Source organism: Entelurus aequoreus, linkage group LG16 (genome assembly GCF_033978785.1).
Source record: "Entelurus aequoreus isolate RoL-2023_Sb linkage group LG16, RoL_Eaeq_v1.1, whole genome shotgun sequence".
Lineage (NCBI taxonomy): Eukaryota > Metazoa > Chordata > Actinopteri > Syngnathiformes > Syngnathidae > Entelurus > Entelurus aequoreus.
In genome coordinates, this window is record NC_084746.1 from 19,844,740 (window position 1) to 19,869,807 (window position 25,068).

Here is a 25,068-nt window from a genome sequence, read left to right on the forward strand (position 1 = left end):
TAATTAAAGTATGTCTATGTAATTAACCTCACATTGTAACTCTATTTAAAGTACATTTGTGTCAGTAACATCTTATTGTAATTGTATTTAACTTACATCTATGTAAATAACTTCAAATATTAACTATTTAAAGTACCTCTATGTAAAAGTAACCTCACATTGTAACTATTTTTAAAGTCTATGTAAGTAACATCGCACCGTACCTTTATTTAAAGTACATCTATGTCAGTAACGTCAAATTGTAACTGTATTTAAAGTACATCAGTGTAAATAACTTCAAATATGAACTATTTAACATACTTATATGTCAGTAACCTCACATTTATAACTCTGTTTAGAGTACATTGATGTCAGTAACATCACATTGTAACTCTATTTAAAGTAAATAAGTTGCCAGTAACCTCGCACTATAACTCTAAAGCAGGGGTGTCCAAAGTGCGGCCCGGGGGCCATTTGTGGCCCGCAGCTAATTGTTTACCGGCCCGCCACACATTCTGGAAATGCTATTGCAAAAAATAAAAATTAACATTAAAATAAGTGGAATGAGGTGAAATCTAACGAGAAAAAGTTGCAATGTTGACACAAAGCTGCCATGCAGGCTGTTTTTTTTCTTTTGTCTTTCTTTCTTTTTCTTTTTTTGCAACTGCTCAAAAAAATAAATAATGACAAAAAATCCATGTTATAATTAATTATTTTCAAAGCTCCAATTAGTTCAAATTTTTCACTTTAAAATGTTTTATGTGGTAAATATTGCATATATTGTGTAGTTGCCATATAAAAACAAAGTTTTCTTTGACAAAACACCATAAAACAAACAAAATAATAGTTCAAACATAAAATTGACAGATTGATTGAGATTGATTGATTGAGACTTTTATTAGTAGGTTGCACAGTGAAGTACATATTCCGTACAATTGACCACTAAATGGTAACACCCGAATAAGTATTTCAACTTGTTTAAGTCGGGGTCCACTTAAATTGATTCATGATACAGATATATACTATCATATATACTATCATCATAATACAGTCATCACACAAGATAATCACATTGAATTATTTACATTATTTACAATCAGGGGTGTGGAGGGGGGGGGGGGGGGGGGGGGGCGGTAGGATGTGGACAGCAAGTAGTGGACATATCTGAAGTAGATCTCGTAACTTAAGTGATGAAAGTAAAAAAAACGAAAACTAATAAAAATGTATCACTTTATGAGTGGGGCACCTTTTGGATCCCAAACATATTTAGTGGTATTTTATTTATCTTTTCACTGTGATGACTCAAAAATATTAAATAATTAAAATCAATGGTGTCCTGAATTATTTATATTTTAGGGCTCTAATTACTAAATACTGCATATTTCAGTTTTACTATAAAAAACAAAGTTGTTTTTGACAGAAAAGCCATAAAACCTTTTTTTTTTTTTTTAAGTTGATATAGAGATTTACTGTAAGCGTTAAATAAAAAATAATTATACAAATTAGACTTATTTTTAACATTTTAATAACTGAGACCCTTTATGGTCCCCGGGACCCCTAAAGGTAAAATAAATACAAAAAATCCATATATTTTTTTATGGTTTGAAATGAAAAATATCAAAATGGCCCCCACATGCTTTAATTTTTCCGTTTGCGGCCCTCAGTGGAAAAAGTTTGGACACCCCTGCTCTAAAGTAAATTTACAGTATGTAAGTAACCTAACATAACTCCATTTAAAGTACATCTATGTAAGTAACCCCTCATTGTACCTCTATATAAAGTACACATATGTTAGTAACCTCACATTATAACTATATTTAAGACATATATTGTCAGTAACCTCACATTGTAACTATATTTAAAGTACATATACGTAAGTAACTTCACATTGCAACTCTATTAAAAGAGTAGACATTGTAACTATTTATAGGTGACCTTTTATGCAAAACCAACATTGCTTATCTATTGTTTTATGTTTCTGTTTTTGTGGATTTGAAATCAAACCATGGTGAAGATATTTATAAAATGTTCTTGCCTTCCTTCATACTTCCTTCAAACGAGTCTTTTGGAGTTTGCCAAAAATTTGATGTTTTTGCCAAGTGTGACCTCAGCGGATAATTCCATGTATTTATGGTAGCAATTTACCCAAAGAGTTTAGTGCGAGTCCGCCATTGTAGTCCGACACTATTGTCAATAAGCTGCTTCTTTTCGGCGTGGCGAAGTTGGTAGAGTGGCCGTGCCAGCAATCGGAGGGTTGCTGGTTACTGGGGTTCAATCCCCACCTTCTACCATCCTAGTCACGTCCGTTGTGTCCTTGGGCAAGACACTTCACCCTTGCTCCTGATGGGTGCTGGTTAGCGCCTTGCATGGCAGCTCCCGCCATCAGTGTGTGAATGTGTGTGTGAATGGGTGAATGTGGAAATAGTGTCAAAGCGCTTTGAGTACCTTGAAGGTAGAAAAGCGCTATACAAGTATAACCCATTTATCATTTACTTGTTGTGGGGCAGACTGAAATTATGTACATATACATGCATCCTCCGCTGTTGCCATTTCTAATACAAAATGACGTATAGCCTGACAACATGGCTGTCGGGTAGAAGATGCGGTTGAAGTGGAGGCACGTAAAGACGAGCGCCTATAAAATGGCGCATCGTGAAGAGACGGTCAGAAAGCGGCTTCAAGACAGTCACTAAAACAAAATCCATGCAAAACTTTGACAAAGAACCTTTATTACATGTCATGATGTCATGTAGCCCACAATGAAGTGTTCTAAATGTAGAAAAAATTCATAGCATGACCCCTTCAAAGTACATACAGTATATGTAAGAAACCATACATTATAACTCTATTTAAAGTGCATTTATGTAATTAACTTCAAATTATTAATTCATTAACTTCAAATTAACTCTATTTAAAGGAGAACAGCAATTTTTCTTTGAATTTTGCCTATCATTCAAAATCCCTACGTAAAACAAAAACACAAATGTTTTTGTTTTTCTATGCATTTTTAGTTATAGATTATGGCAAGTACAAGGTGGATAACAAGGCAGCTAATGGGAGTAGACCATTATAAGCACTAACGCAGACAAACTATTTTTAGTGGCACCCTGTTTACAGAGAGCTAACTGCTTATGTTGCTATATTGACTTATCGACCTGGTGAGCTGCTGCATTGCCTTTGAGCTGGTGAAAGTTAATTCTAGATTATAAATCATGGATATCTCACCTGGATATTACAAGGATGTGGCCATAGACCGAGAAGTTGGTCAACTCTGATGTTGGTGAAAATGACACAAAAAGACACCATTGACTTGCGTGAGGATTATGATAGATGTTTTGTGAAAATGGGAGGATATAAACATCCCATTAGTCGGCATCATGGTGGGAGCACTCGCTGTACTGTAAGGTTTTGTTTTATTATGTTCGTAGTTTGTATATCTTGTTCAGCACTTAGTAAGACTGCTGCATGATGCTTGTGTTTCACTAAAGCTAGATCTGTTAGCACACAACTTTTAAAACTTGGAGCTCATCCTCCTTATATTCAGACTCACTAATATAAGGCTTTGGATCATATTTTGTCCCAAAGTAGTCTGTTGTACCTCACAAAGTTGGCTACAAGTAGTGTTGTTGTTGTTGAAAGGAAAAGCTAAATGTTGTGATGCGTCTGTAAAATTAATACTGTTGTGCTCATAGCGTGAAAGCTAGACAACTTGAAGTATAGTTGACACACAAAAACGTGTGCGTCGTTTATTCATCAAAGCACAAGCAAGAATGAACGCTTTCATCACAAACACTCAAATATCGCGGGAACAACAAACCCCCACCTTTGTGAGAATCTACTGACGGCCACTTAAAGGGGCCGCGCCGAATTACTCGCTCTTAACTGCACACAAAGAACAACATTGTCATGTACACAATAGAACAGTACGGTGAATGATGATGACAAAGTCAAATAACAGGTGTGGTGAATTATGTCCTTAAATCAACCGCTACACACATCCCCCCAGAATTCGCCATCACAAAGGAAAACAAACTGTCAATGGACAGGGGCACGGGCGGGCCGACCAGACCGGGTGCGCCGGACTGGTACAAATGCCGGGGAGTCAGTAGGGGGGACCGGAAGGGTACCTGTACTGTCTAAGGTCCCGGGGGCCTGCGTAGAAGGATGCATAACATTATCATGGGGCCTAGGTAGAGCGGGGGGACGACCCCGGCGCCGGGGGTACGGCCGTGGTAACTGGCTGACTAAGATCCAAGTGGGCCGCTTTCAGCCGGTCCACCGTGATCTTTTCAGACCGACTCCCGATGTCCAACAGAAAATGCTTATCTCCGCTCTCTAGAACGCGAAATGGCCCATCGTAAGGAGGCTGCAGGGGACCGCGGTGGGCGTCGTGGCGGACAAAATCAAACGCTGCTCCCCTCAAGGAAGCGGGAACATAAGACGGCATAAGGCCGTGTTGAGAAGTGGGGATGGGGGCAAAACTCTTGGCAGCATCGAGGAGAGCAGCTCGCTGCTTACCGGCGGACCAAGGTGCCATCGTGCTAGGAATAAAGTTACCTGGCACCCGCAGGGGCTGGCCATACACCAACTCTGCCGAGGAAGATTGCAAGTCTTCCTTGGGGGAAGTCCGAAGCCCCAGCATCACCCAAGGGAGCTTGTCTACCCAAGTGCTGTCCTTCAAGGACGCCCTAAGCGCTGCCTTCATGGACCTGTGAAATCGCTCACACATACTGTTATGTTTTTGGACATCGCAACTTGCCGTAGTTGTAAGCAATGCATGATGGGAACCCGGATGTTGTGTCGTTGTATTGAAGTGCCGGCTAAAATAAAGACACGCTAAGAAATAGCTCCGTGCCCGTCTACTTATTGGTACGTAGACAAACCTACAAATAATGGGGACATATATAACAAGTGGCGACGAGGTGGTTTGAGATCCCACGGGCGCGGTGTGTCTGGAACGTGTGCGTGTAGTCAAGTTTTACGAGTGGCGGTGTTTTACTGAGGAGAAGCTAACGCTGCTAGTTAACATTTGGCGCGTCACAGCCTGCGTCTGTTGTGAATAGCGCGAAGAGGAATAAAAAAAAAAAGGAGAAGAGGAGACGTGTGACATCACCGGAGAGAGGACCGTCTAAGGAGGAAGAATTGTCAGAGGATATTGCAAATAACCAGGAGCCTGAAAGGAAAATGGCAGGAGTTGTTGGTAATATTGGCCCTTTTGATGAGCACGTGGAACAGTGCAGAACGTTTTGACTATTTCGTATTGGCAAATGACATTGCTAATGATAAAATAGTACCCACATTTTTGTCAGTGATGGGTCCAAAGGCATTTAATTTGTTACGTGACCTGCTGCAGCCCACCAAACCGGGGACCAAAACCTATGCAGAAACAATGGATGTTCTGACCCAGCATTTTTCACCCAAACCATTAATGCTCGCAGAAAGGTTTAGATTCCACAGACGAAATCAAGAAGAGTGGGAATCTGTTACCATGTTTGTTGCAGCACTGAGGAAATTAGCTGAACATTGTGAATTTGGGCAAGGTTTAAATGACGCATTAAGAGACAGATTGGTCCTCGGACTGAGAAATGAAGCCGCTCAGAAGAAACTGCTGACCGAAAGTAACCCAACGTTGCAGAAAGTCATTGAAATCAGTGTCGCCATGGAAATGGCCTCAAAGGAGGCTCACCAAATGAACGCTACAGGCGGAGTGCAAACAGTTCAAACGGATAGACCTAGTGGACAAGGGACATGTTTCCGTTGTGGAAAATCAGGACACCTAGCCACGTCATGCTGGTGTAAGGATATGGACTGTCGCAGTTGTGGAAGAAGAGGCCATATCGAGCGGGCCTGCTTAAGAAAAAAGAACAAGGAGAAAACATCAAAGTCTGCCAACATACATGACTCTATGAAGAACAGGAGGAAAACACAGGTGCACACTGTGAGACAAAGGGAGACCGTGTCCAGCGATTCTTCGGAAGGAGAACAGGAGATGAGTGTACACACACTGAATATAATGAAGATGGATGAAGATTCAGAAGGTTACTGGGTGGAGCCCATGCTGGAGGGGCACCCAGTGAGTATGCAAATAGACACTGGTTCAAAAGCATCCATCATCTCAGACGGGGTTTACAAAAAAGTTTTGGGACACCTTCCGCTGCGACCGTCTGATACTAGGTTCAAAACCTATCTAGGGGAACCTGTACCCATGGCAGGAATGACTGATGTCGTGGTACAGAGTAACAATCAGGTGAGGAAGCTCCCCATCTATATTGTTAAAGGTGATTACCCGGCTATTCTGGGACGTGTGTGGCTAGAGAAAAAGAAGCTAAGCTGGCACACTGTAAAAATGGTATCACCAACAGCTACTAGTCTAGCTGCTATTTTGAGGAGACATGATGAGGTTTTCCGGAAGGAGTTGGGCAGTATGAAGGACATTACTGTCAAGCTAAATATTAAACCGGAAACAACACCAAAGTTTATGAAGGCCAGGTCTGTACCATATGCTATTCGATCAAAAGTGGGGGATGAGTTGGACGCCTTACTTAGTTAAAAGTGGTGTTTTGGAACCGGTGACTGTCAGCGAGTGGGCCACGCCCATAGTTCCTGTTGGGTACAGGAACTGTTGGGTACAGGAACTATGGGCGTGGCCCACTCGCTGACAGTCACCGGTTCCAAAACACCACTTTTAACTAAGTAAGGCGTCCAACTCATCCCCCACTTTTGATCGAATAGCATATGGTACAGACCTGGCCTTCATAAACTTTGGTGTTGTTTCCGGTTTAATATTTAGCTTGACAGTAATGTCCTTCATACTGCCCAACTCCTTCCGGAAGACGGGAGAAATACGAATCTGTGGAGATTTTAAAGTGACACTGAACCCTGTACTGTCAGCAGAGCAGTACCCTCTTCCCCGCATTGACGATTTGTTTGCCGGGCTGAGTAAGGGGAAAAAGTTTAGCAAAATAGACCTTAACCAAGCCTACTTACAAATGCACGTTCATGAGGATTCTAAAGACTTGCTCACCATAACCACACAAAAGGGGCTTTTCAGATATTGTCGACTTCCTTTCGGGATCACATCAGCCCCTGCACTTTACCAACGTGCCATGGATCAGATCCTACATGGCCTCCCTGGTGTACAGTGCTATTTGGACGATATTCTGTGCACAGGAAGTACGGACCAAGAACATCTGGACAATTTGGATGCTGCTCTTCAAAGGCTGAAAGAGTATGGGCTCAGGGTTCGCAAAGAAAAGTGCAAATTTTTTCAACTGTCTGTTGAATATTTGGGACATGTAATTGATGCCCGAGGGTTGCATACTGTGCCGTCAAAGGTTCGAGCGATAGTGGATGCCCCGCCGCCAGAGAATGTTAGCCAATTCTTGGGCTTACTGAATTATTATGGCCGTTTTATACCGAACTTGTCATCCAGGCTCAAGCCGCTGCATGACCTACTTTGTCAAGGAAAGAAGTGGAATTGGAGTGATGCCTGTCAAGAGGTTTTTCAGAAAACAAAGGAGACATTAGGGACGTCAGGGGTACTGACCCATTTCGATCCATCACTCCCCATTCAGTTGGCCTGCGATGCATAACCGTATGGAGTGGGGGCGGTCATTTCACATTTAATGCCGAACGGGGTAGAGAGGCCTATAGCATTTGCATCATGGACCTTGAACAAAGCAGAGACTAACTATGCTCAGATAGAGAGGGAGGCGTTGAGCATCGTCTATGGGGTTCGCAAGTTCCATCAGTACCTGTATGGGAGACAATTTACATTGCTGACAGATCACCGACCCCTGACGACCATTCTGGGGTCGCACACTGGGTTACCCTCACTTGCCGCGAGTCGCATGCAGCGGTGGGCGTTGCTCTTGTCGGCACACTCGTATGACATCAAGTATCGCAAGGCTGACCTGCACGGCAACACCGATGCCCTGTCCAGGCTGCCTCTTCCTATCACCAGGCCTGAGCCGCGGGCAGCAGAAATCTTTTACTTCAGTCAGGTGGATGGTGCGCCAGTTTCTGCTGCTCATGTGAGGAGGGCCTCTTGCACTGACCCTGTCCTGTCTGCGGTGATGGACATGGTGATGGGGGGTAGATCAGGTAGCGATGCCCCCAGTATTCAACCTTATCTCTCCAGGAGAGCAGAACTGTCGGTGCAATCTGGTTGCTTACTGTGGGGGAGGAGGGTGGTTATTCCGCCATCATTGCGTAAATCTGTTCTGCAACAGCTCCATGCAGGTCACAGTGGAATAGTTCGAATGAAGGAGATAGCAAGGAGTTACTTCTGGTGGCCAGGAGTGGACAGAGAGATAGAGACTACCGCCAAAACCTGTTCCTCATGCCAAGAAGTTAGGAAGGCACCCCAACTAGCTCCTCTACATCCCTGGGAGTTTCCCGAAGAACCATGGCAACGGGTGCACATTGATTTTGCAGGACCTGTAGAGGGTTGTATGCTCCTTGTGTGTGTGGACGCCCACAGTAAGTGGCCGGAAGTGGCCATAATGAAAACCACTACCACTGCAAAGATGATTGAGAGGCTGGGGGAGATTTTCAGCCGGTTCGGTTCTCCTCTTCAGTTGGTCTCAGATAACGGGCCACAACTGGTGTCACAAGAAATGACTACCTTCCTTGAAGCAAATGGCGTACAACACATTCGATCCGCACCATTTCACCCTGCGACCAACGGTCTCTGAAAGGTTTGTGCAGACCATGAAGAAAGCTTTGAAGACATCTCAAGAGCAGGGATCATTTCATCAGAGATTGCATAGATTCCTGTTGAGCTATAGGAATACTCCCCATGCCACTACTAAAGTTTCCCCCGCTTCTCTGATGTTCAAAAGAAACCTTCGAACAAACTTTGACTTTCTGAATCCGACAACGGTGAAGGATATTGTTCAGCATCAACAGGAGAAACAGATTCAAAAAAGAATGCAGAAGGCTAAAGAAAGAGTCTTTTTTCTGGATGAGCCAGTGTTAGCAAGGAACTACAGTACTGGCCCCCGATGGGTCCCTGCAACCATAGTCAAACGATCTGGTCCTGTCTCTTACACTGTCAGTACTGCTGCTGGACTGGTATGGAAAAGACACGTCGATCAACTCCTTCAGGCAACAGCATCGACCCCCAACCAGCCGTCGGTGGATACTCCGAACGAGTCAGAGTTCAGCGCACCCCATATCCTGCTGCCACCACCCCAAAAAACAATGGAATATACTGGTGGGACTTCTGCTTCCGACTCTTCACTACGAGATCCTGTGATGGATGTTCGAACACGCACGGCTGTTCCAGAGTCACCCAGCGGAGACCGTAAGACTGAACATTCTGTTGAGCCCCGTTATCCGGTAAGAGAACGCCGTCCTCCAGAACGCCTGCAATTATAGACTCAATTCAATCAATCAATCAATTATATTTTATATAGCGATTTTCTCTAGTGACTCAAAGCGCTTTACATAGTGAAACCCAATATCTAAGTTACATTTAAACCAGTGTGGGTGGCACTGAGAGCAGGTGGGTAAAGTATCTTGCCCAAGGACACAACGGCAGTGACTAGGATGACGGAAGCGGGGATCGAACCTGCAACCCTCAAGTTGCTGGCACGGCCGCTCTACCAACCGAGCTATACCACTCTATGTTTAGCGACCAACCCAAACCAACTGGGGCAGAATAATCCCCATGGGTGTGGTCACGGGGTGAGGCCGTTTAACCTCATCTCAGGGTTATGTTGGGTAACTGTTACCAAACAATGTTAAAAAAAATAAATAAATAAAAAATAGTGCGAAGTGCCCCATGATACAGTGAGTTATTTGTGTTTTGCTATAAGGATTTTGTTGTTGGGGGGGGGGGGGGGGGGATTCTTTCTAAAGGGGGAGAAGATGTTATGTTTTTGGACATCGCAACTTGCCGTAGTTGTAAGCAATGCCTGATGGGAACCCGGATGTTGTGTCGTTGTATTGAAGTGCCGGCTAAAATAAAGACACGCTAAGAAATAGCTCAGTGCCCGTCTACTTATTGGTACATAGACAAACCTACAAATAATGGGGACATATATAACACATACCATTGGCCTGCGGGTGATACGCCATCGTGTGGTGGAGTTTCACTCCCAAGCTCTTGTCCACAGCGGCCCAGAGCTCAGAAGTGAACTGAGTGCCCCGGTCGGATGATATGTCCGATGGGGTACCGAAACGGGCAACCCACGTACCAATGAACGCGCGCGCCACTTCCGTGGAGGTGGCGGACGTCAGAGTTACTGCCTCCGGCCAGCGGGTGGTCCTGTCAACTATCGTGAGGAGGTATGTGCAGCCGCGTGAGGATGGGAGAGGCCCGACCAGGTCCACATTTACATGGTCAAAACGGCGCTCCGGAACCGTAAACGGTGCCAGTGGGGCCCGCGTGTGCACTTTTGAGCGCTGGCATGCCACATGTGGAAGCCCAGTCCCTAACGTCTTTCTTCAGGCCACGCCAGACAAATTTTGCAGCAACCAGCTGCTGGGAAGGTTTCCTCCCAGGGTGGAAAAGGCTGTGGATGGAGTCGAACACACGCCGCCTCCAAATGGCGGGCACAAGGGGCCGTGGCCGACCGGTAGCGACGTCACAAAGGAGCGTAACCCCTGTGTCCTCAAATGGGACCTCAGACAACCGTAACCCTGTGGCTGCAGCCTTCAGAGCTTGGATGTCCGGGTCGTCGGCCTGGTCAACTGCCATTTGTGCAAAATCGAGCCCCACATGGACAGCGCTCGCGACGGCTTGGGAAAGGCAGTCAGCAACGACATTGCTCTTACCAGCAAGGTGCTGGATGTCCGTCGTGAACTCTGAGATGTATGAGAGGTGCCTCTGTTGCCGAGCCGACCACGGTTCAGCCGTCTTGGCCATCGCGAAAGTGAGGGGTTCGTGGTCCACAAAATCTGTGAAAGGCAACGAACGGAAATGGCGTATGGCCAGATGGAGGCCAAGGAGCTCACGGTCAAATGTGCTATATTTCCGCTCGCAGGGGCGCAACTGCCTGCTAAAGAAAGCCAAAGGTTGTCAAGTGACACCCGCCCACTGCTCATGCACTGCACCTACAGCATAATGAACACGTCCGTGGTGATTGCAATAGGAGCATCGGGAAATGGGTGTGCCAGCAGGGTAGCGTTAGCGAGAGCAGACTTGACCCCCAAAAAAGCACTGTGCCGCGCGTCAGACCAGTCTACCATGTGCTTGGGAGCAGCTCCTTTAAGAGCATCATACAGCGGCCGCATGAGGTCAGCTGCCCGGGGAATGAAACGATGGTAAAAATTCACCATGCCAAGGAACTCCTGAAGAGCCTTAACCGTGAGTGGGCGGGGGCAGTTTGCGACGGCAGCAACCTTCGCTGGGAGGGGAACTGCCCCGCACTCCGTGACACGATGTCCGAGGAAGTCGATAACAGACAACCCGAACTGGCACTTAGCTGGGTTGACAATGAGCCCGTGTTGGCTAAGGCGCTGAAAAAGGGACCTGAGGTGGGTCACATGCTCGGCCTGAGAGGTGCTCACGACCAGGATATCGTCCAAATAGACAAACAGAAACGGCAAATCACGTAAAACAGAGTCCATCAACCGCTGGAAAGTCTGTGCGGCACTCTTAAGGCCAAAAGGCATACGTAAAAATTCAAACAGTCCAAATGGGGTGATGACCGCTGTCTTCGGGATATCAGAGGGGTGGACCGGCACCTGATGATAGCCCCGGACGAGATCTACCTTAGAAAACACAGTTTTCCCAGCGAGGTTGGCGGAAAAATCTTGTATGTGGGGGACCGGAAAACGGTCCGGGGTAGTCGCGTCGTTGAGTCTGCGGTAATCACCGCATGGCCGCCAACCACCTCCTGGCTTCTCCACCATGTGGAGGGGCGACGCCCACAGGCTGTCTGAGCGGCGAATGATCCCGAGGCGTTCCATGGTCTCGAATTCAGCTCTAGCGATGGAGAGCTTAGCAGGGTCCAGGCGCCGGGCTCGTGCGTGCACAGGGGGGCCCGTGGTGGCAATGTGGTGTTGACGAGATGACGAGAACGTGGGCTGCGCCAGGGTGGGGAACTCAGCGAGGAGGCGCAGAAAAACGTCTGCGGCGGGTAGCATGCTGGAAAGCCTGATGGAGTTCGTCGCGCTGAGACTGCACTTGTACGAGCAGAACGTAATCGCATCCACCAAACGCCTGTTTTTTACATCCACAAGGAGGCCGAAAGCACAGAGAAAATCTGCACCGATGAGCGGCACCGTCACTTTAGCAGTCACAAAGTTCCAACTGAAACGCTGTCCACCAAAACACAGTTCCACGTACCGTATTCCATAAGTGCGGATAGGGCTGCCATTGGCCGCTTCCATTCGGGGGCCATATGACTCAGACAGCATGTCCAACCTTGATGCTGGCAGGACGCTCCTCTGCGCACAGGAACCATCGTCCAGAGAGGGAGTCCTGGATGAAGAGCAGCCTGCCAGTACTGCCGACGCTCATGGCCACTGCTGTGCGCCGGCCCCGGCGTTTCCCGGCGGCGGTCCACGAAAACTGCACGGGGGACGGCACCGCCTAGCTTTGGTCCCGAACTTTGCGTGGAAAAAACATAGTCCAGAATCCGGTTGCCGCCTGGGGGGGCGCAGCAGCAGCAGCAGCAGCAGCAGCAGCAGCAGCGAGATTGGAAGAATCTGCCACGGGTCTTTCTGTCTCAGCCGGAAGGAATGCAGCCACATAGGCCGGTTGGGAAGCTAAAATAAAACTTATCAGCTTTAGCAGCTAGTTCGCGGCAGTCCAAAATGGTGGTGTTGGCTAAAGCAGCCCGCACCTGAGAAGGCAGGAGTCTCAGGAAAAACTGCACGAAGAAGAATCCAGGTCTGTGCTCACCTAAGAGGCCTAGCATGTTGTTCATTAGTTCAGAGGGCTTGCAATCGCCAGCCCCTGCAACGAAAAAAGGCGGTTAGCTCGCTCCGCGTCGGAAAGTTGAAATGTCTGTAAGAGGTGAGCCTTCAACGTGAGGTACTTGTTCCTCGCCGGTGGGTGCGTAAGGGCGTTAACCACTCTGGTCGCCGTCGCGCTCCGGAGGGAGGACACGACATAATAAAACTTAGTGTCGTCCTCGGTGATACCACGCAGGGCAAACTGTGCCTCAGCCTGGGCAAACCATGCGGTCGCAGAAGTTTCCCAGAATTCGGGCAGCTTTAGAGAAACCGCATTCGCCGTCATGGTCGATAAAAATCACAGAATCCGTTCAGTGAAGCGTCGGGGTCACCAGTGTTGTGCTCGTAGCGTGAAAGCTAGACAACTTGAAGTATAGTTGACACACAAAAACGTGTGCGTCGTTTATTCATCAAAGCACAAGCAAGAATGAATGCTTTCATCACAAACACTCAAATATCGCGGGAACAACAAACCCCCACCTTTGTGAGAATCTACTGACGGCCACTTAAAGGGGCCGCGCCGAATTACTCGCTCTTAACTGCACACAAAGAACAACATTGTCATGTACACAATAGAACAGTACGGTGAATGATGATGACAAAGTCAAATAACAGGTGTGGTGAATTATGTCCTTAAATCAACTGCTACAATACGCTGCTGTATGTGCCTGTTACTACTTAACATATATACTTATAGCAAGTACAGCAAGGAAAAGCATATTCAAGTTCTTATTCCTATTAATAGTTATGAAATAGTCTATGGAGGATTTTTTTATATGATTGCTTTATCAGTTTAGTTTTTAAATAATGTTTTGTATGACAGTCAACTATCAGATTTGCAAACTCACTTGATGATGATGTTGTTGGACATATGTAACCTCAGAAACATGCTGAAAAAAATCCAGATGTCATCATTATGTGAATGCCACAAGGCACAAGGCATTCACACATAGGTTGTTCTAAACCAAAAATTCCTCAATTTATTATTATTATTATAGATATTCTTCTTTTTATTCCGCCAGTTTTTCGGGGCACTCCAGGGCTCACAGTTTTCATCCAATCGGAATTGTTCAAGTATCAAAACGTTTGCCTCGGCAGGGACATCTGTGCTCACATTGGGTTCTCTTCCCAAATATGCAGGAATTCCAGATTTTCCTGGAAATTCTTACATTTTTCGAAAGACTTCTTCTTCACAGTTTTCATCCGACCAGAAATGTTCAAAAATAGAAACATTCGGCTCAATCCGGACAACAAAGTTTTAATTTTTTCCCCCCCAAAACTGCCAGATTACCAGGAATTCCTGGAAAGGTTTTTTAAAATGAATGGGCCATTTTTCAAACTTGCACAATTCCCACATTTCTCACGCGATTTAAACCGTTCCACCATCCACACACTTCACTCACCCTGGACATTTAGGACAAAGTGGTTTCAAAATTGCCCTAATTACCAGGAACTTTTCACCATGAAAAAATAGCCAATTTTCATCCGATCGTAATCGTTCAAGTATCAATACATTCGGCCCGGTCGGGACACCGTTTGCTAAGATTGGATTGTTTTCCGAAATATCCCTGATTACCAGGATTTCCAAGTTGTCTTGGAAAATCTTCCCTTTTTGACCGCCTTCTTCCTCAGTTTTCATCCGATCAGAACAGTTCAAGTATCAACATGTCCATCTCAATCCAGACAACAAAGAACATTGATTGAAAAACATGGGGAAAAAGAAGCAGAAAGAAAAAGAGGGGGAAAATACTGGAAAATTATGAATCACAGTAAAACCGGTAAATTTTGGAAAGGTTTGTTGAAAGGGCACACATGTCCTAAATGCGCTCAACGTGGGAGTTACGGACGACCGAAGAAAGGAGCGGAAGAGGAAGAAGAAGAAGAACTAGAATCTGTGCTATTCCGGTAGGAATTGCGTATGAATGCCACCGCTGAAAGGCCGCTGACACACGCAAGTTGAACTGAAATGCATGCATGCAATTAGCATGTTAGCATACTAACAGTTAGCATGTGTCATACCAAGTTACAGATAACTTGGTATGTAACACAGTGTTACAATTGTGTTACAGTGTCACAAGTGTTAGCATGCTATCATTAACATGATAACTTTTTTGTAGCTAATTTTGCAACCGTTTACCCCAGAGTCATAAAACTTGACATGTGACACATGCTAACTCTGGTGAGTGAGGTGTGTGAATGGTGGAACGGTTTGAATCAGGTGAAAAATGTTGGAATTGTGCAAGTTTGAAAAATGGCCCATTCATTTTGAAAACATTTCCAGGAATTCCTGGTAATCTTTGAGTTTTGGGAAGAAAAAAATATATACGATTGTAACTGAAGGAGAAGAAGGCCGTCAACAAAGGAAATAATTTCCAGGAAATCCTGGCAATCTGGGATATTTGGGAAAACAATCCAATGTTAGAAAGGGTGTCTGGAATGTATTGATACTTAAACGGTTCGATTGGATTAAAATTGTCCATGCTAAAAAGTTTCTTGTAATTCCTGGTAATTAGTGTAATTTTAGAACCCGTAACCACTTTGGCTTGAATGTACAGAATACTGAAGTGGTGGAACGGTTTGTATCTGGAGAGAAATGTGGAAATTGTGCAAGTTTAAAAAAATGTCCATTCATTTAAAAATATTTCCAGGAATTCCTAGTAATCTGTTGAAATGGTTTGAATGTTGGAGATCAGAAACTGTACTGAAATGTAGTATGAATATACAAATGATTAATGCATGTTGTAATATTAAACTACATGACTGGCTGCAAAATCAGCAAGCATAACAGAGTTCACATATTACTTTGTTCCTCATTTTTATATCCATGTTTTCATAACAGGGTGGGATTTGAAACTGCACTCCTGCGGGTGAGTCCAGCATTGTACCAACTGAACTAAATGGCCACACTGTCATTCCATTTTCCAGCTTTGGCTAAAAATGAACCGTGTTCACCCATTGTGTCGCTGTGACAGAATTTTATGCAATTCCGGGAGGAATTTTATTGATTGAATGACTCAATCATCGCTGAAGCTGAATTTAAAAGCTGGAGGACTGCAGAATTCCATCCATCCATCCATCTTCTTCCGCTTATCCGAGGTTGGGTCGCGGGGGCAGCAGCTTAAGCAGGGAAACCCAGACTTCCCTCTCCCCAGCCACTTCGTCCAGCTCCTCCCGGGGGATCCCGAGGCGTTCCCAGGCCAGCCGGGAGACATAGTCTTCCCAACATGTCCTGGGTCTTCCCCGTGGCTTCCTGCCGGTCAGACGTGCCCTAAACACCTCCCTAGGGAGGCGTTCGGGTGGCATCCTGACCAGATGCCCGAACCACCTCATCTGGCTCCTCTCGATGTGGAGGAGCAGCGGCTTTACTTTGAGTTCCCCCCGGATGGAACTGATTTTGGCCGCTTGTACCCGTGATCTTGTCCTTTCGGTCATGACCCAAAGCTCATGACCATAGGTGAGGATGGGAACGTAGATCGACCGGTAAATTGAGAGCTTTGCCTTCCGGCTCAGCTCCTTCTTCACCACAACGGATCGATACAGCGTCCGCATTACTGAAGACGCCGCACCGATCCGCCTGTCGATCTCACGATCCACTTTTCCCTCACTCCTGAACAAGACTCCGAGGTACTTGAACTCCTCCACTTGGGGCAGGGTCTCCTCTGCAACCCGGAGATGGCACTCCACCCTTTTCCGGGCGAGAACCATGGACTCGGACTTGGAGGTGCTGATTCTCATCCCAGTCGCTTCACACTCAGCTGCGAACCGATCCAGTGAGAGCTGAAGATCCTGGCCAGATGAAGCCATCAGGACCACATCATCTGCAAAAAGCAGAGACCTAATCCTGCAGCCACCAAACCAGATCCCCTCAACGCCTTGACTGCGCCTAGAAATTCTGTCCATAAAAGTTATGAACAGAATCATGCGGACCAAACTCTGGCACTGATCATACAGGGAGCGGACCGCCACAATCAGACAGTCCGATACCCCATACTCTCTGAGCACTCCCCACAGGACTTCCCGAGGGACACGGTCGAATGCCTTCTCCAAGTCCACAAGACACATGTAGACTGGTTGGGCAAACTCCCATGCACCCTCAAGGACCCTGCCGAGAGTATAGAGCTGGTCCACAGTTCCAGGACCAGGACGAAAACCACACTGTTCCTCCTGAATCCGAGGTTCGACTATCCGGCGTAGCCTCCTCTCCAGCACACCTGAATAGACCTTATCGGGAAGGCTGGGGAGTGTGATCCCACGATAGTTAGAACACACCCTCCGGTTCCCCTTCTTAAAGAGAGGACCCACCACCCCGGTCTGCCAATCCAGAGGTACCGCCCCCGATGTCCAAGCGACGCTGCAGAGTCTTGTCAACCAAGACAGCCGCACAGCATCCAGAGCCTTAAGGAACTCCGGGCGGATCTCATCCACCCCCGGGGCTTTTTAACTACCTCAGCAACCTCAGCCCCAGAAATAGGAGAGCCCACCACAGATTCCCCAGGCACTGCTTCCTCATAGGAAGACGTGTTGGTGGGATTGAGGAGGTCTTCGAAGTATTCCCTCCACCGATCCACAACATCCGCAGTCGAGGTCAGCAGAACACCATCCTCACCATACACGGTGTTGATAGTGCACTGCTTCCCCTTCCTGAGGCGGCGAATAGTGGTCCAGAATCGCTTCGAAGCCGTCCGGAAGTCGTTTTCCATGGCTTCCCTGAACTCCTCCCATGTCCGAGTTTTTGCCTCCGCGACTGCCGAAGCCGCACACCGCTTGGCCTGTCGGTACCTGTCCGCTGCCTCAGGAGTCCTATGAGCCAAAAGAACCCGATAGGACTCCTTCTTCAGCTTGACGGCATCCCTCACCGCCGGTGTCCACCAACGGGTTATAGGATTACCGCCACGACAGGCACCAACTACCTTGCGGCCACAGCTCCAATCAGCCGCCTAGACAATAGAGGCGCGGAACATGGTCCATTCGGACTCAATGTCCAGCACCTCCCTCGTGACATGTTCAAAGTTCTTCCGGAGGTGGGAATTGAAACTCTCTCTGACAGGAGACTCTGCCAGACGTTCCCAGCAAACCCTCACAATGCGTTTGGGCCTGCCAGGTCTGTCCGGCATCCTCCCCCACCATCGCAGCCAACTCACCACCAGGTGGTGATCGGTAGAAAGCTCCGCCCCTCTCTTCACCCGAGTGTCCAAAACATGAGGCCGCAAATCCGACGACACAACTACAATGTCGATCATGGAACTGCGGCCTAGGGTGTCCTGGAGCCAAGTGCACATATGGACACCCTTTTGTTTGAACATGGTGTTCGTTATGGACAATCTGTGACGGGCACAAAAGTCCAATAACAAAACACCGCTCGGGTTCAGATCCGGGCAGCCATTCTTCCCAATCACGCCTCTCCAGGTTTCACTGTCGCTGCCAACCTGAGCGTTGAAGTCCCCCAGTAGAACAAGGGAATCACCCGGGGGAGCACTCTCAAGTACTCCCTCGAGTGAATCCAAAAAGGGTGGGTACTCTGAGCTGCGGTTTGGCGCGTAAGCGCAAACCACAGTCAGGACCCGTCCCCCACCCGAAGGCGTAGGGAAGCTACCCTCTCGTCCACCGGGTTGAACTCCAATATGCAGGCTCTGAGCCGGGGGGCAACAAGAATTGCCACCCCAGCCCATCGCCTCTCACTGCCGGCAACTCCAGAGTAGAAGAGAGTCCAGCCCCTCTCGAGAGAACTGGTTCCAGAGCTCTTCCTGTGCGTCGAAGTGAGTCCGACTATGTCTAGCCGGAACTTCTCCACCTCGCGCACTTGCTCAGGCTCCTTCCCCCCCAGCGAGGTGACGTTCCACGTCCCAAGAGCTAGCTTCTGTAGCCGAGGATCGGACCGCCAAGTGCCCTGCCTTCGGCTGCCGCCCAGCTCACATCGCACCCGACCTCTATGACCCCTGCTATGGGTGGTGAGCCCATTGGAGGGGGAACCCATGTTGCCTCTTCGGGCTGTGCCCGGCCGGGCCCCATGGGGACAGGCCCGGCCACCAGGCGCTCGCCATCGTCTGCAGAATTAATTTAAAAAAAAAGTTTGCATAAACAGTAGGAATGGTTTGAAAATGTAAGCGTTGAAGCTCAACTGAAATGCTAGTGGAATGTAGACTGAATGGTAAAAACGGTTTAACTGTGAAATGGTTTAAATCTTAAAGATCGGAAACTGTACTGAAACGTACCATGAACATAGAAATAATAAATATGTTGTTAGTTCGAATTAAACTATTTGAATCAAAGATTTAAAATAGCCTGAAATAGATTTGTTCTTCTCATCCCTTCTGGGAATTGAACTCGCATTACTTGGTTAAAAAGCAGCGGTGTTACCCTCTTTGCCAGACACCGCAGTTACTGCAGGGAAGTTCCAATTTTGTTGTTAAAGGGAACGCTTCAACCATTAAAGTTATAATGTGTCTACCCAGAATTCAATGCTGCAACAGTACTACGTTTTATTAGAGGTACAGCTGTCAATGTGTACTCATAATGCAACAGGTCAAAATTACATCATGCATTTGTGCGAAATAATGATTTTTTTGGTGAACATTTACTTGCATTCAATGTGATTTTCAGGGAGGAAAAAAGGCAACCGTAAGTGGGAATGGTGGGCTAAGCTTTTTAAGTGGTGGAACAGCTGAAATTAGTTGAAAGATGTGGGAGAAAAGCAAAAAGAAAAAAATTGACAAAATACTGGAAAGTTAAGAATTACAGTAAAGCTAGATCTTTTTTGAAAGGTTTCCTAAAGGCTGAGCATTTTGATGTTTGAATGAAAGCAATCCGATAAAACAATGTGGGGAGCTACGCACAACCGAAAAAAAGAACGGAAGAGGAAGAGGCATAAGAAGAATACATAGATGTAAAATGGTGTATAAATAAAAAAAAGGGCAAAAACAGTGGTAATTGAAAGAAGGAATTCCTGGTAATCAGGGAAACTTTGAAACAGACACCTTTTGACTTGGATGTCCAGGGTGAGTGGAGTGTGTGGATGGTGGAACGGTTTAAAATGTTTAAGAAATATGGGAAATTAAGACTTGCCCTTTCAAGTCAATTAGTAAATATTGCCCTTTCAAGTCAATTAGTAAATATTCCTGGTATTTACAGGTAATAGGGGAGTTTTTGGAACCGGTAAACACATTGGCTTGAATGTCCAAGATGAGTGAAGTGTGTAGAAGGTTGTAACGATTCAAATCAGATGAGAAATGTGAGATAAGCAGCGGCTTGTATTTTGCTCATTCATTTTAAATGGGAAGAAGTGGCTTGAAATTCCAGGAAAAATGGAAATTTTGGGAAATGGAAACATGTTTTTGACTTCAATGTCCAGGGTGAGGAGAGTGTGTAGATGGTGGAACAGTTCAAATTGGTTGATTAATGTGGGAAATGAAGAGGTTTTTATATTGCCCATTCAAGTCAATGGGTAAACATTCCTCGTAATTCCAGGTAATAGTGGAGTATGTGGATGGTGAAACGGTTCAAATCCGATGAGAAATAGGGATATACAGAGTTTGTGGAGTTTGTATATTGTTCATTCATTGTCAGTGGGGAGAAATGTCTGGAAATTCTGGGAAAATCAGGAATTTTTGGAAAGGGATAACATATGTTATATTCGAAAGTGTAGTGTGTGTGAAGGGTTAAAAGGGCCAAATCGGGTTAAAAAAAATGGCGTAAACGTTTGAGAATTTGTGTTCATTCATTTGAATGGGAATTTCCTGGAAATTTGATAATTAAGGAAAAACATGGAATTATTTAAAATAGTGGTACTCGCACAATTGTCCTGGTTGAGATGAATGGGTTGGTGCTGGTATTATTTGAATCGGTCAAGAAATGTTGATTTAGTAGCACTTTGTAGTTGAGAATTGGTATTTTGGAATTCCTGGATTTTTGGAAAACTTGGAATTTTTACAAAAAACTAAATAGGTATGTTTGATGCCCCGACTAAGTGGAATGTTTTGATGATGGAATAGTTAGAATGAGTTGAACATTTTGGATGGAGAAGCAGGAAATACATAGGATTTGGGGAATTTGTGGAGTTTTTTTAACTTGTAAAATTAATAGTTTGAATGTCCAAAATGAGTGAAATGTGTTGAAGGTGGAATGGTTTGAATCGGTTGAGAAATTCTGGCATCGTGAAATTTGAAATGATCGCCCTTTTATTTGAATGGGAATTTCCTGGAAATTTGGTGGAAACAGGGAAAACTGAGAATGTTTTAAAATATAGATACTTTCACAATGGATGAGAGGAATGTGTTGAAGGTTTGTATTTTGCCCATTTTCAATAGGGAGAAATTCCTGGTACTTCCGAGTAATCAGGGGATTTTTGAAATGCTGGCTTAAATGTCCTAGGCAAGCGGAGTGTGTGGATGTTGGAACAGTTCAAATCGAATGAGAAATGTGGGATATGCAGTCAAAGGAATATTTCCCATTCATTGTCAATGGGAGAAATTTACTGAAAAATCCTGGAAAACCAATAATTTTGGTCAAGGGAAAACATGTTTTACTTTGGATATATGGGAAGAGCAGTGTGGGTGGAAGGTTGAAATGTCGGATTTGGGTTTAAAAACGACACGTTTTTTTTTGAGAATTTTGGTTTTGTATAATGAATAATATAAATATATGTTCATTCATTTGAACAGGAATTTTCTGGAAATTTAGAAATTTGGGGAAAAATGGGATTTTATTTTGGAAATTTTAGATAACTTGAATGTTCTGAATTAGCTGAATGTGTTGAAGGTTGAATGGTTTCGAGTCAGTTGAAAAATGTAGGAGTTTTGGAAATGGAAAGATTGTCCATTGATTTAAATGGGAATTCCTTTGAAAATGGGAATTTCGGGAAAAGCGGGAATTTAAATAAATACGTTTAAAGAATGGCCCATTCATTTTAAATGGGAACAATGTCCCGGAAAACAAGAAATTATGTGAAATCTAGGCTCAACATTTTGGAGTTTGAACGGTATGAATCGGATAAAAAATTTGGAAGGAGTTGAATGTCGAAAAACGCTACGGAAGAAAAATAATAATTACTAAATGAGGCAATGAAATGCTGATACAATGTAGTATTAATGTAAGAATAGTTTCAATGAGGAAATGTTTAGAATGTTGACGACCTGACGCTAAAATTAAATTCCAATGGAACAAAGAAATGGTTTGAAAGTTGAAAAAGATTAAAGGTTAAAATGTTTTTTGAATGATTGATTTAGACTTTTATTAGTAGATTGTACACATTCCGTACAATTGACCACTAAATGGTAACACCCGAATACGTTTTTCAACTTGTTTAAGTCGGGGTCCATGTAAATCAATTCATGGTTTAAGAGGTGAGGAGCAGAAGCTGTACTAAAATGTTGTATGAATCATGAAATGCTAAATGTTGGTATAGTTACCAGAGTTAGCATACTTCAAGAGGTTACAAAGTAACAATCCCTATATTTTAGCTGGAAATGTATCACATTAGATAAAATGCTAATAGGGAAACAGCTAGCAAACTTGTAACATGGCGCCAAGTATTGAAATCCATGATTATTAGGTTTACAATGTACAATATTAGCTAAAATGCTACAAAAAAACGATTTACTTGCTTTAAAACGTTCAAAATTAGCTAAATTATAGCATAAAATGATAGCATAAAATGATAGCATAAAATGATAGCATAAAAAGTTAGCGCGCTAATATTAACTTGCTTAAATTAGCCTGCTAACAGATGAAATGCTAACATACTTTTAAGATGGCACCAAGTAACGAAATCCATGACTTTGGGTTAAAAAATACAAAATCTGATCATGCTAGCATTAAATGTTAGCATGCTAATATTAGCTTACTAATATGAGCACACTAATATTAGCATGCTAACAGATGAATACTTTAAAGATGGCGTCCAGTAACGGAATCCATGACTTAGATTAAAAAGTAAGAAATTAGATTAACGAATCCATGATTATTAGATTTAAAATGTTTAAAATTAGCTAAAATGATACAATAAAAAGTTAGTGTGCTAATATTAACTTGCTTAAATTAGCATGCTAACAGATGAAAGGCTAACATACTTTTAAGATGGCACCAAGTAATGAAATCCATGACTATTGGGTTAAAAAAATATATTTTTTATAAAATTTTAGCATGCTAACATTAGCCTACTGACAGAGGAACAGCTAGCAAACTTCCAAGATGGCGCCATGTAATAAAATTCATGAGCCGAACATGTTGGTGTTACAAGTAATTGAATCGGTTGAGAAATGTGAGAATTGTGGCATTTGAAAAAAAAATGTCCTATTTATTTCGGTGGGAATATTCTGGTAATTTGGGAATTTTGGGAGAACATTATTTATCTTGAAGGCGATAAATAACGTAAATGTCCTGAATGAGCTGAATTGATTAAGAAATTGTGTTAGTAGTGAAAATGTATAATTGAATAATAGTGCTAGAGAATTCCAGGAATTCGGGAATTTTGAAGAGAACCAGAATTAGGTTTGGAACTTGGGAAAGTGTTAGTTTGAATGTCGAGGATGAGTTGAATGTGTTGATGTTGGAATGGTTTGAATAGGTTGACAAATGGGGGAATTGTTTAACTTGGAAAAATGTCCCATTCATTTCTGTGGGAACTTCCTGGAAATTTAGAATTTCGGGAGAAGCGGGATTTTTCTTTGGAAAATGTATAATAGCACGATTGTCTTGAATGAACTGAATTTGTGGGTGTAGGAAATGTTTAAATCGGTCACGAAATGTTAAAGTGGTACAGTTTTTTTATTTGAGAAATGGTATTACGGAGTTCCTGGAATTTCGGCAATACTAGTTCCTAAACGAATGTGTTTTTTGTCCTGACTAAGAGGAATGTTTTGACAGTTGAAATTAGTTAAAAAATGTGAAATGAGTCGTCGAACCAAAAAAGGTTGGAATGGTTAGAAAAAAACAAGAATCCCTTGAAATGTGTTGAACGTGGAAAAATAGTAGTTTGAATGTCCAGGAAGAGTTGAATGTGACTAACGTGGAATGGTTTGAATCGGTTAATAAATGTGGGGATTGTGCAATTTGGAAAAAAGGACAATTCATTTTGAATGGGGAAATTGTCCCTAAAAACTGGGAATTCAGGGAAATCCGGGATTTTTTTTTTAGAATTGTTGAACACAATTCCTGAACAGGCGGAATATTTTTAAGTTAGAATGCTTTGAATTGCATGAACAATTTGGGAGTTGTTGAATTCATTCATTGTTCATTCATTTAAATGGGAATTTCATGAAAATTTGGGAATTTCGGGAAAAGCGGTATTTTTTTTGAAAATGGTAAAAAACTTGAATGTTCTGAATTAGTTCAAATGGTTGATTTTGTAATTTTTCAAAACGGTCGAGAAATGTTGAAGTAGTAACATCTTTAATTGAAAAATGGTATTACGGACTACCTGGAATTTCAGGGAAAACCGGGGAAATTTTCCAATTCAAAAACCAATTTCCTTTTTGTCCTGATTAAGAGTAATGTTTTGACGGTGCAACGGTTGTGGTGGGTTGAAAAATGTGAAAGATGTAGTTGACAGAAAAAAAGGGTGAAAATAGGGCAGCCTCTCCTCCTTCTGGAAAAGGTATGTAGATGACGTACTGGAAATAATAAAAATAAGTCAAACACAAGAACTCACAGACCACCTCAACGCACTGGATGAAACAAAAAATATAAAATTCACCCACAAAGAAGGAAAGGACAGCACAATAAACTTTCTGGACCTTGACTTTAAATATTTGGAGGATGGCAGCATAAAAATTCTGATATATCGGAAACCCACACACAGACCAATACCTTGTCCTTTGGACATCGGAACACCTCATAAATCACAAACTCTCAATCGCAAGAACACTTTTTGAACGCACAAATCTCATCACCAGACAGAAAGGAGGAGGAACAGTACATCACAAAAGCACAAATATCTTGCAACTACCCAAAGTGGGCCATAAACAAAGGGCGTAATCAAGCTAAAGATAACATCGTCAAGTGGAAACAAAAGACAAACAAAAGTAATGAGAAACAAAACAGCGCCATGGTCATACTTTCATACGTCAGGGGGGTCACAGAGTGGGTACAGCGGGCCATGAACAAACACAACATCAAACCTCACTCTAAACTCCGACAGTTGTTAGTTCACCCTAAGGACAAAATAGACCAAGAACACAAATGCAA

General features: G+C 44.1%; 1 protein-coding gene across 6 annotated transcripts in view; it reads left to right on the plus strand.

Annotated features, from left to right (window-relative positions):
• The window catches only part of LOC133630688 (anoctamin-1-like), a 242,799-nt gene that overhangs the window by 26,305 nt on the left and 191,426 nt on the right, over positions 1-25,068 (plus strand). The window lies entirely within an intron of this gene.